This window comes from Antedon bifida, chromosome 1 (genome assembly GCF_963402885.1).
Source record: "Antedon bifida chromosome 1, ecAntBifi1.1, whole genome shotgun sequence".
Lineage (NCBI taxonomy): Eukaryota > Metazoa > Echinodermata > Crinoidea > Comatulida > Antedonidae > Antedon > Antedon bifida.
Genome location: NC_136226.1, coordinates 23,915,206 through 23,926,290, shown reverse-complemented (window position 1 = coordinate 23,926,290; position 11,085 = coordinate 23,915,206).

Genomic DNA, 11,085 nt, shown 5'->3' with positions numbered 1-11,085 from the left:
AAAAAATCTATATATGGTAGATTAGATTATGAGAGCAGATAAACCGCTGTAGGAACTTAGGCCCAGTGTGTGCGAGACACAGAGCCAGAGTTTAAAACCTAATCAGCTATGTGTGGTATATTAATGTGTTCGTTGAGATGTGTTCAAATGTGCATGACTTTCCTTATTAATACATGGTTCACGATCGCGCTTGAACAGCAAGCAGCATCTTTTCATGATGCTGAAGGATTCAGCTGGGACTACAAAATGTGAAGCAAAGTGTACTTTGAGCTTTCCTTCTGGATCCTACTATCACTAAGAAATGTAGTTCTTCTTCACGTGTAGGTATTCTGTTTCGTTTTTGTTTCTTAATTTCTGTAACCTTATCTGTAACTTCCTTGACTCTTTTATTGCTACATTTTATGTAAATGTTTTGAAATAAAATTTAAAAATATATAAGAAAACCTGTATGATATTTCATTCAAAAAAGCTTTGTTAAAAAGGTTGGGGGAAATGAATTGACTCTATTGAATTAGACTTTCGTTAAGTACTATAATTGTGTAAACCCTTATTATTATACATTATTAATATTCATTTAGGCCTAAATTTATTTTGTTAAGATTAATATGTTGATTGAAGAACATTGAGATTAGTAGGGATTTGGATGGGGGTGTAGTAAATGCCAGAGAACACGTTCGTTCTCATTAGTTAATGTTTTATTGTTATTGTTATATTAGTTAACACGGTGTAATTTTATTTTAATGTAATTTTAACCACTTGCAGTATTGTAGTTATTTTGTAATAAAATATTGTATTTTTTATATAAATATTGTAGTTTAAGAGAACGCACATTCCGCTGACACAAAGAACAAGTCTATTATACTGTATAACAGTTAGCTTATTGTTGTACATTGCCCTTCGTAATTTATCTCTCGTGTTTAGATGACTTTCGTGAATTATGAAGCTGTGGATCGTTAATAAAGTCTTGTGTTAAATAAAAAATCACGTTCTTGAGTTTTCTCTAGCATAAACACCATTTCCGCCGAAAACGATTGCTCACAACATGACTTTACCCATTCCACTTAGAGGGTTTTAAGCCCTACTTGATTTGTTAAATACCGCCGAAAACGTTCAACAAAATATGTCAGTCTAAGCCCAGAGTTCCTGTCTACTTTCCATACCCACTCAAATCCTCCCAAACATGGATTGATTGATAACGGGATCTGACTGACATTTGTTTTGGAACTTGTTTGGCTATTTAATATTAAGAACATTATAAAGGTCAAACCTTCTGGGTGAAATGTGGTGAAATCATGCGTTGCGAGCGCACTACAACTTATTAATAGGAGTTTGATGTATTATGGGTATATATGCATCTAGCTACCCATTGTAAATACCCTGGTTCAAATCCTGCTAGGATGATTTTTTACTCTAATTTGTAAATTGGTGTTTGTAACATATGATAATAAATAAATATTTGTTTGTTGACTGTAACCTTGACTTTGATACCGTTCTTTCAAAATTGATTTATGCCTAGATAATCGCTATATAACGATTTATTATTAATTTATTATGATGGATCATTGTGAACAGAGATTCCGATAAAAATTGTAGGCTCTTTAGATAGTAAAACTGTTTTAAGAAATATTATTTGTGGATTTTGAGCTGAAATTGAAGATGACAAAATGTATGAGATTTGAATACAAACTGTTGCCCTTGAGACGCCACAACCCCTCCCCACCCTCCAAATCTGTAACGTCGTTAGAAACAATAGCTAATAATTAATTTAAAAAAAAAGAATGATCCTTTCCTAAAAAAACTATTTTTATTACGAAACATTACTTTTGGGGACCCATTTGGAAACAAGCCTTTAGGCTTAAAGGGTTATCTTCTGCCTTCCATGTTTTTTTCGTCTCAAGTCTTAGTTTGTATTATTCTATGTATTTATTTTCATTCATATTTTATGCTGTTTCATAAATTGTACTGTTCTTGGAAACCAATAAATAATTATTACTTACTTATACTTACTTCAAATGCGTTAAATTGGTGCCTATTAATGCTGCCGTATCGCGGCGCCCTTTCCCCATAACGTCGCATGCATTATTAACGTTACAGTCATTAAAACTTATTTATTTAAATAACAATAATATAAATTGTAATTTCTGTGAGGCGCCAGCGAAACGTAGTATATAAAACACTTGATGGTCTTCGATGATAGATGTGTACGTAAAATCAGAATAATATTCGTATAGAAATTTAAATTAAGGTTAGGTGTTTCATTTACAACTGCTGACATCAGTAAGTATTATTATTATTATTATCGTTTTAATTTAATTTTTTGTTTACCAGTTAAAAAACAATTATTGCAAGGTTTTTGCTCAACGAACAACGAGTACATAATAAATTACGGAATAACCCATTCTTGTATAAAAGTTGTCAAACAAAGTATATCCAGACCCATCGTTTAATAAGACAATAAAATGCGAAAACATTACAGAAAAATATAATTAGACACATCTGATGTCGGCTGCCTTTGGAAATTTGTAAGGTTATTGTTTAGCTAGATACCCATATTACTGAGAACACCTGTGAGTATGTACTGGCAGGTCTGTGTGCATCTTAAATTGCCGGTAAACGGAAGCAGTGATGTGGGTTCGATTGGTCTGCTTTGTTCGAGTTTTTTTTTTGCAAAATTTGTTGTTGTTTTTAGTTTCAACATTAACGTATTTTAATCACGCACGCTGTAATGCAGCCGGGAATATCCCCATCATCGTGATTGCCAATTCCCGCCGTATTCCCTGACACACTATATAAAGCCTAAAGTCTTGATTAGTTATATGGTAGCCGAATTTGTACTAAAAAAAAAAACACTTTTAATATTAAACAAATAATGTATATTGTATATTTTAGAGATTTAGGACAAGGCTGAATCTGCACGCTCAAAAGGTAATAATAAAGTGGTAAACAATTTAAAAACAATAAGTAGCCCAGACATTGTCACCAAAACAATCACATCAATCTTGCCAAATTGGTTGTGTACGTTTCTATTTCCTTCAATATCGTGTAGTTTATTTGAAATGTTCAAAATAGCCTAATATTATATTATTGAATTAAAATCGTTTTATTAATAATTATAATTATTATTATTATTTAATTCATTATAGATCAATAATAATGTAATTATATTGACAATAATATAATTATAAATCAAAAGAACAACTCGAATTATATATTACTATAATAATTCGAAATAGAATGCATTTCTAATAACCATAATTGATAATTCCATAATAGTAACTAGAGATATGCCTACTATTTTAAAAAGAACATGAAAAAAAAAATGGATTTCTTTAACAATTTTGCACATGACTATATGAAAGAAATCAAATATGAAGTATTTTTTTATTTCAAACCCTTTTTTTCATGGCAATGAGACAATTTGTGTTTTAAAATGGATGGTAGTTTGATGAACGATATTTTTATTATAAAATATAATTAGTGTATGCATAAGAACAATTCATTATGTACCTATTTCATATTTTTTTTTTTATTTCATATTTTTTTTTTTATTTCATATTTTGGGAGATACGTTTTTTAAAAACTACTAAACTTTACTTCATCATAACGCCCATGATGTATTTTTTAAAGCTGATTTATTACAAACTGGTAGTTCTAATGTTTATTAACTGATTTCTGAAATAAAATACTGGGGTAATTTAAAAATCTACAAGCAGTGTTGCCAGAAACATATGTATTGCATATGTAGTCGCGTGCAAACGCGACTCTACAGCTCATATAGGTCGGCTGATCGGTCGGTCGGTCAACACTAACTCATTTCAGCACGCGACTGCAGCTATGTATATGACCTTGTTATAAAAACAAGGCCAACAGCCATTAAGTCGCGTGCTACAATGCATAGTGATACCGGACCGACAGACAGACAGACCGACAGACAGACAGACCGACTAACCGACCGACATAGTGAACTATAGAGTCGCGTCCACGCGACTAAAAACAACATGGTATATTAGTAAAAACATTTTACTTTCTTAAATTTTAGACCGTCGGCACCACCCATCCCCCTATTTTAAAATCCTGGGTCCATCAACGTCCCCTTCCCAAAAGTCAATGATACACTCAATGCTACATAACAAATATTGACACCCTGATTATAAAACCATGTGAAATGCATTTTTAAATCTATAGTTTTTGATACCCATTTCATTTAACGTCAGCAGATAAAATATCACATTTTATATTAAATATTGGTTTTATAGTTTGTAAATTCTATCCTAGGTCAGTTAAAAGAAGATATCCTGTTTACCATAATGTGGCTGAATGATAAAAGACCAAATTATGCTTTAATAAATTAATTATAATACATATTATATATGAATAAAAATACTGTAAGATGAGGGCGTATCAATTTGATCTCTGGTGCGCGTGCGTACAACTGAGGACTAGTGCTGTTCCGCCGTACCACGCCGAGAATGTTAAAGAGTCGCTATCCAATCGAGTTCGAACAATACCATGAAAGCCCCAGTGGTCTAATGGTTAGGACATCTGCATATCAAGCAGGCGGTCCGAGTTCGAGTCTCGGTTAGGGCGACTTTTTCTCATTCTCACAGATTTCCTCATCTTTATCGTTTCAAATTAATTAATTAAATTTCAGTATATCACCGGGCGGTTTAGAATTAATTTTCTTTGCCTGATTTGTTTATATATATAAAAGTATCTCTTCGGAGATCCCGCCTCGTGAATAAAAATACTGTAAGATGAGGGCGTATCAATTTGATCTCTGGTGCGCGTGCGTACAACTGAGGACTAGTGCTGTTCCGCCGTACCACGCCGAGAATGTTAAAGAGTCGCTATCCAATCGAGTTCGAACAATACCATGAAAGCCCCAGTGGTCTAATGGTTAGGACATCTGCATATCAAGCAGGCGGTCCGAGTTCGAGTCTCGGTTGGGGCGACTTTTTCTCATTCTCACAGATTTCCTCATCTTTATCGTTTCAAATTAATTAATTAAATTTCAGTATATCACCGGGCGGTTTAGAATTAATGTTCTTTGCCTGATTTGTTTATATATATAAAAGTATCTCTTCGGAGATCCCGCCTCGTGAATAAAAATACTGTAAGATGAGGGCGTATCAATTTGATCTCTGGTGCGCGTGCGTACAACTGAGGACTAGTGCTGTTCCGCCGTACCACGCCGAGAATGTTAAAGAGTCGCTATCCAATCGAGTTCGAACAATACCATGAAAGCCCCAGTGGTCTAATGGTTAGGACATCTGCATATCAAGCAGGCGGTCCGAGTTCGAGTCTTGGTTGGGGTGACTTTTTCTCATTCTCACAGATTTCCTCATCTTTATCGTTTCAAATTAATTAATTAAATTTCAGTATATCACCGGGCGGTTTAGAATTAATGTTCTTTGCCTGATTTGTTTATATATATAAAAGTATCTCTTCGGAGATCCCGCCTCGTGAATAAAAATACTGTAAGATGAGGGCGTATCAATTTGATCTCTGGTGCGCGTGCGTACAACTGAGGACTAGTGCTGTTCCGCCGTACCACGCCGAGAATGTTAAAGAGTCGCTATCCAATCGAGTTCGAACAATACCATGAAAGCCCCAGTGGTCTAATGGTTAGGACATCTGCATATCAAGCAGGCGGTCCGAGTTCGAGTCTCGGTTGGGGCGACTTTTTCTCATTCTCACAGATTTCCTCATCTTTATCGTTTCAAATTAATTAATTAAATTTCAGTATATCACCGGGCGGTTTAGAATTAATGTTCTTTGCCTGATTTGTTTATATATATATATATATATATATATATATATATATATATAAATCCAAAGGCAAATTACTGAAAAAATGACAATGCTGTGGGTATCAGTGGCTGGATCTCAATGGAGATACAAATAAAAAAGCGAAAAGCTAAATCAAAACGATAATGTAAACAGCCAGAAAAGTTAGCAGAGCTTTCGGGCAACACTAGCCCTTCATCAGTGCAAGTGAGGGAATTTGGATAAAGTCATAGCATATGAGTTGGCAAGTGCTGCCTGGGTGGACAGGAATAAAAGAAATATAACAATAGAAACAGCGTGTTGAATAGTGGGTGGAGACTGAATAAGAGTAGAAAACAAAGAAGGTAGCTTGGTAGAGATATAAACAATTTTGGACTGGAACTAAAAAAAGCTAAAATGGTGGTTAATATTGAAACTTAAAATTTTGGTAGTCAATGGAATAATTTTACCGATCTGGGAGTATGTTCCTAATGTTAAGTCCAAAAGGTTTTGTGGTTTTAAGTAGTAATTCCCAGTGGTTTTCTTTGTCTTTGCGAGTTTTGTCGCTCCATTTGACGTCGTGGTCTATTGCAATAACTCTGAAATTTGCAATCGAGTGACCAGCTGAATTAAAATGTTCGGCTACAGGTTGATCAAGCTTTAATGTTTTGATAGCTGATCTGTGTTGTGTCATTCTCATGCGGAGAGTGTTTTTTGTTTCTCCGACGTACTGTTTGCCACAAATATTACAGTATATGAGATAAATGACGTTTTTGGTTAGACAATTAATTGATTGTCTTATCCGAAAAATGCGGCCAGTTTGGTTACTCTGAAATTTTTCAGTAGAATCAACCAATGAACAAGTTTTGCAAGATTTGCCGCAAAGGTGACTGCCCAAATTTTGGCTGTCATGAGAGTTAATTTCACTCTTAAATTTGGATCTGACTAATATATCACGAAGGTTGGGAGGTCTACGAAATGCAATAATGGGTGGTTCCGGAAAAACAGTCCTGAGACGTTCTGTGGACTGTAGAATGGGCATATGTTTCTCAATAATAGCCCGTAATGGAGGCAACCTAGGGTGGTAGGTTGTGACCAATGGCACTCTGGTCGATTTTTTTGGCTGACGTGGTTTGTACGTCAGTGTTTGACATCGAGGAATATCTTTTGCTTTCTTTATAGCAGTTTCGATGTATTCCTTCTTGTAATTTCTATTCCGGAGATGTCCGGTTAGTTCTTCGGTACGATTCTGAAAATCTAAATCTGAAGAACAGATACGTCTGATACGTAATGCTTGACTGTACGGTATGTTTTTAGTACAGTGTCGGGGGTGACAACTGCTAGGAAGCAGGTACATATTTTTATCTGTGGGTTTACGGAATAGGTCAGTTTTGAGTGTACCATTTTCTATGGTCACTATAGTGTCCAAAAAATCAACGCTACTAGTGGATTTGGTAGCTGTAAATTTGATAGTTGGGTGGGCTGCATTAATATTGAGAAGAAAAGATTCCAAATTATCTTCACCATGGGTCCAGATCATGAAGATGTCGTCAATGTATCTAAACCAAACAAGTGGTTTGTTTGGTTGGAGGGACAGAAAATTGGCCTCAAATTGTCCCATAAATAAATTTGCAAAAGATGGCGCCATTTTTGTGCCCATCGCTGTGCCATGAATTTGAAGGTAATGGTCATTTCCAAAAATAAAATTGTTGTTGGTTAAAATCAACATGACCAGTTCTCGTAAATGAGCTTTAGTAGGCGTTTTGCCTGGAATTTGTATGTAATTTAAAATACATGCGTCGGCTCCTTCTTCGTGAGGGATATTAGTATACAATGATGAAACATCTAATGTAGCCAGAACAGAATTATTAGGTAAATTTTGAATTTGCTTAATTTTGCGGATAAAGTCCATGGAGTCCTGAATGTATGAAGGGAGATCAGTCACATATGGTCTAAGTAAATCATCCACATATTCAGAAATTTTCTCTGTAGCAGTGCCATTGCCCGAAATAATGGGTCTACCAGGATTGCCTGCTTTGTGGATTTTAGGTAGGAAATAAAATCTGCCTGGAACTGGATTGACCTGTGCCAAATGAGGTCCAATCTTAGGATCGATGGAGTGTTTTTTTACCATCACAGAAACAGATTTGGCCACCTTATCCGCAATTTCCGGGGTGGGATCCGTTGTAAGTTTACGATAATGAAGAGGATTGTTTAGCTGTCTTAAGGACTCCTCTTCATAAAATTTAATGTCCATGGCAACAGTGGCAGAACCTTTATTAGCGGGTTTAATGATAATATCATTACGCTGACGCAATTTGGCAATGGCCTGCCTCTCTTGTTTTGAGAGATTGTCACGTTTATCTGGACTCGGGACGTAGTTTTGTACATCCTCCTCAATAGCCTGAATAAATGTTTCTAAAGCTGGACAACGATTTTTAGGTGGATTCCAGGAACTTTTTGGTTTAAATTTGTTAGCGTTGCCTTCGGTTTGCGTGGTGCTGCTGTCTGAATCAGCAAAATGTTCACGTAATCGTAATCTTCTGGAGAAAGACTCCATATCCAAAGATAGTTGTTGTGCGCCGACCTGCCTTGGTTTTGGGCAGAATTTAAGTCCTCGGGAAAGAAGTTTTTTCTCTCCTTCGGAAAGTCGGCAATTAATTTCAACAACTGAATCAGAGGTGTTTCTCCGATTCTCGTTATAAGTCCGAACGAACCTTCTGCAGGGTTTTCTAAAAGCCCTGAAATCATTTGAAGGTAGAGTCATTTGTGTTGAAATGACCAAGTCTGCAGGTAGACCAAATTTGTGATGTCCCCTTCGGGCCATTGCCGTTGATTGCTTACGGCAATCATTGGCGATAATCCTGAGTTTGTTTGAAACTCGGATGCAGGAAGTTCTCTTTTCAACTTCTGAAATATATCTATCTGATATCTATCTGATATATATATATATATATATATATATATATATATTGTATTTACCACTTATATCTCAAAAACAGTTCTACCCTGACTTTGGTCTAGAAAGTTGAATTTGTTTCTTATCAAGGATACCACTTTCGCCACTGGATATTATTGTGTTTGTATTTCGATTTACTTGTATTATTGGATTCAGTTGTGTTATATAATAGATTATTAATTTTATTTATGAAAGTGACCCCCAGATTGTTAATTATTTAATTTACATTAGCTATGCATAGCAACAGTTGCAATGGTAACACTATATAATGTAAAATTGAGATATTGTGTATAATTTTCATACTATCTTATACAAATTAAAATTTGTAGATTATTAGCAGGAATGCCTTATTTGCATTTTTAAATTACCATATCTGATCTGATTTTTGAATATTACCATATTTGACAGGACTTTCCTCCGTGATTATTTTTATTCATGAAAACCCCATATTGTATTTATTTTAAAAAAATATCCTTAATTACGCATAGAAACAAATTATAACATAATAAGATTTGACATAATTTGACACCGAATGACCCTCTCACAAGATCAGACCTTTTCTGTGATTATTATGATTCAATAGATTCAATAGATTGAAGTAAATTTGAGAAAAGGTAGAAGTGTAAACTACGTTGTGTAAATTAAAGTTGTTTAACTATTATGTGACATTAATGGCATGTTCAACAAAAACATTTACAAAATATTTTATTTCTGGAGGGCAATATTCATCCATTCATTTCCTTTATTTTGGATACAACACCCATAGGCCTATACAAAACATACACAATTTCCAATAGAAAATGAACAATAACATCTTCTACAAAAACAATCTAAAATATTAATTTGACACAACGCCGATGCAGGTTGGATTGTGGAATTACATTGACATATGGTTTTAATTAAACCATAACTGTCATGAATTCTGTTCTTGAAACTATAAATGAAGTTCCTCCATAATAAAAATAAGGAACCGTTATTCGTAAAAAAACATCATGCTTGCGTTTTTGACTAGGTAACTTCTGTAGCTTGCGTAACCCGTTATTAAAGCAAACTCTAAATAAGTTCACAGTACCTTCACTAAATATAGCCCATAGAGTCACACAGTAAATATTAACGCAATACGTTTAAAAATAACATTTACTTCAACGGAACATTTGGAAAATGTCCTGCATAATATACTACTATAGCTCTGATCCCGACACTGTTTCGTAATATCATCAATCAGAAAAGAATTACAAATAACGTGACCAAAGTATTATTATGCAATAAACAAATTCCCGGAAATTATGGTTAATTTAACTTCTTGTAACTTACGTACACGAGGACATAATAACATACACTTATTATATCTTAAGTTAAAGCAGACATGTTTTTGTTTATTTATTTTACAGTATTTTGATAAATATTGACAGAATGTTATGTAAGGAAAATAAAAGGTACATACAAGAAGAAGAATCAATATTTGAGCTTTAGTGGCATTGATAATTCTAAAGCAAGAATAAGAAAAGAAATGCATTCAAAGCAAATATAATGTAGTGCACTGTAAACATAATATTTGAAGCATGAAATCATAATGAAAGAAAAGCAGAATCCTGTTTTAAATATATGTATATAAATCGTCATCCTTTTTGCATATGCTGTATTTAAATAATAGGGTCTTAAGTTAAGGCAGACATGTTTTTGTTTATTTATTTTACACTATTTTGATAAATATTGACAGAATGTTATGTAAAGAAAATAAAAGGTACATACAAGAAGAAGAATCAATATTTGAGCTTTAGTGGCATTGATAATTCTAAAGCAAGAATAAGAAAAGAAATGCATTCAAAGCAAATATTTGAAGCATGAAATCATAATAAAAGAAAAGCAGAATCCTGTTTTAAATATATGTATATAAATCGTCATCCTTTTTGCATATGCTGTATTTAAATAATAGGGGCTGTTCTTGTTAAAATTACTAATTTTGAATTAAGTCAGTCCGTCAATGTTTGGTGTCATCTTTTTGTGACAGCTTTCAACGTTAAGCCTGTGCATTTACTCTCAGTTTCGACTAAAGAAAAGCGTATTGGTTGGAAATGCTACAGACAACTCTGTAGAAGATAGTCGAAAAATAATGCTATTTTTTGTAAAGATGACTTTTTTAAGGGCCCATATTTTCCAATCAAAATCCATTCTTCCATAACTACTGTTTCCCCAAATGCAATATGTCATTTAATCGCACAGTTTTTACTAAAATTGTATCCGCTCATTGCCTTAACTTCGGACATCTACTGTAATCATGACAACATTATTGGTGTTTTTGTTCCAAAGCTATAATGTGTGTTTTACAATACTGCCTTATATAAGGCAATAAAACAAAA